Source organism: Cynara cardunculus (assembly GCF_001531365.2).
Source record: "Cynara cardunculus var. scolymus isolate 2C chromosome LG 13, CcrdV1, whole genome shotgun sequence".
Lineage (NCBI taxonomy): Eukaryota > Viridiplantae > Streptophyta > Magnoliopsida > Asterales > Asteraceae > Cynara > Cynara cardunculus.
This window is the reverse complement of record NC_037540.1, coordinates 9,765,783-9,766,740: the sequence shown is the minus strand read 5'-3', so window position 1 is coordinate 9,766,740 and position 958 is coordinate 9,765,783.

Genomic DNA, 958 nt, shown 5'->3' with positions numbered 1-958 from the left:
TTCTCATCTCAACTCTCTTTTTCATACGATCATTTGCATATATATATACATATATATAGTGTATATATACATATATATATATATATATCCTCTCCTCTCTCTAGTAACATACACGTACTCATTCACAATTAAATGTATATATACAAGATGAATACGTTGTGAAAATAATGTACACAACTTTAAGAAATTTCGTACTAGGGTGTTCACAGTGTGTACACAAGTAGTAGATTTAGATTTAGATTTAGTTTTCTTACATTAGTTGGTGTTCATAATATGTTTACAAGCTATATCAAATATGGTAGATTTTGAGCGTAGTCATATTGTGTTTACAAATTATAATATTATTTCTTAATTTTTTTTACAATGTGTTAACAAATTATAAACATATTTCTAAAAGAAAATGTTTACCACGTGTTTACCTATATGTGTATGTGTATGTATGTGTATGTGAAGGAGAGAGGAGAGTTTTTTAGTTGAATTAAATTTTATTTTTTAACAAATTTTTATGGCCTAATGGGGAATTTATCAAACGCTTACCCGGGTAAGCGTTACCAAGTCAAATTACTTTATCGAATGAAAATGATAATAATCAATAATCTTACCCGCTAATAGCGAAGGCAAGGACCGAAAGCCTTATCCGGTAAATAACCGCAACAAATCTTATCATGATTAGCGCTTACCAGATAAATTGTTTTATATAATACAAATTTGGTGAATTAAAGTCTTATCCGATAAGTAAGTAAGTATATTTAATTTTGTCAGTAAGTACTTACCCAATAAGCATTTGGTAAACGACCTCTAAGTTGAATAAGACATATTAGATGAAACCCCTTATCATTAGTTTATAACTTTATATAAATATTACAAATTATATTATTGTAACTCTAATATAAGTTTTATTTTGTTTTTTATATATTTAAATTCTAATATATTCACCATCTTTTAATATTTTCTGACA